Below are 1,277 nucleotides of genomic sequence, written 5' to 3' on the forward strand. Positions count from 1 at the left end.
CGGGCGGAGGAGCGGGAGTGCGAGCGCGGAGCCGCCTGCTGCTCCCAGATATGTACTTTCCCAAGGGGGCGACCGCATTCCTCAAGACAGCCAATACTTTTTTGGAAAAGCTTTTTTCTCCTGCCCCCCTTCCTCCTCTCCTCCCTCCGCCCCGTGCCCCCTCCCCGCTCCTCCCGCGGGGGCCGCTCGCCCATTCGCTGCCGGCCGCCGGCCTCCCAGTTGACGGTGGATATGACTATATATGGGGACCCGAGCCGCCGAGTCGGCTGCCGAGCGAGGCCGCCCTGTTTCTAAACCTGCGCGCCAGGGAGAGGGCGTTGGGGCCGAGCCGGGGCTGAGGCGCAACCCTCTCCCCTCCGCGCCCCCTTCTCTCAGGGCCGACACCCTACCATTAGGGTCCCCAGCCGAGCCCGCCCTGAGCCGCCGGAGGCTGAGAGAGCGCGGGCCAAGTGGTGGATGCGCGTCGCCCCCCTGGGCCGTCCCCCGGCGCGCTTAGCCAAAGGCCCTGAGGCTTCCCAGCCGTGCCGCACCCTGCGTCTGGGCCGGTGCGCTCTCGGCACCCGCCAGCGCCTCCCAGGCAGCTCTCAGCCAGGCCAGGTGTCATCCTGGGCGCTCACACTCTGGAAACTCAACTGGAACAGAGAAAGGGAGAACGTGGGAGAAAGCCTGGGGTGGCTTCTGAGACTTTCTCTGCGGGCGCGGGTCAGAAAGGCAGGGGGCGGCACAGCGACAGCACACGGAGTCTTGTTTTCTGCGTGTCCTTTCCCCCAGCGGAGGTGACAGTCAAATACTTTAGGGACACAGGACTCACTGGCGTAGTTCCGTGCTTGCTGTGCGGTGCCTCCAAAAAGGTGTGCCTGTGTGTGCGGGTGGCAGTTTAAGAACATTGAATTTAGACTCATGCAACTTGGTCTGTGGTCTCTACTCTGCCACCAGCAACCGTGTGACCTTGATTGCTGCCCGCGGCTTTCTCAATTTTAAATCCGGGGGGTAGATGATCTCCGAGGTCCCTCCAGATCTAACTTGTTATAATTTTTCTTGCACTGATTTTAGGGAGTCAGCCTTTCTATGTTAGATGCTTAGGTGCCCGGTTTCGGAAAACATCGGATCGGCGTTATCCCGGCTAAGTCATTGCATCCGCAGCCGCAATTCTGAGGAGGGAGCAAGCCCGGCTTTGCCGTGTGAGCTGTGCTTGGAAGCAGGAGGATTTTCCCCCAGCACTTCTTATTTTGAACTCTACTGCTCCCATCACCCAAGGGGGAAAGCCTGCTTTTTTT

The sequence above is a fragment of the Colobus angolensis genome, unplaced genomic scaffold, assembly GCF_000951035.1.
Source record: "Colobus angolensis palliatus isolate OR3802 unplaced genomic scaffold, Cang.pa_1.0 Scaffold19, whole genome shotgun sequence".
Classification (NCBI taxonomy): Eukaryota; Metazoa; Chordata; class Mammalia; order Primates; family Cercopithecidae; genus Colobus; species Colobus angolensis.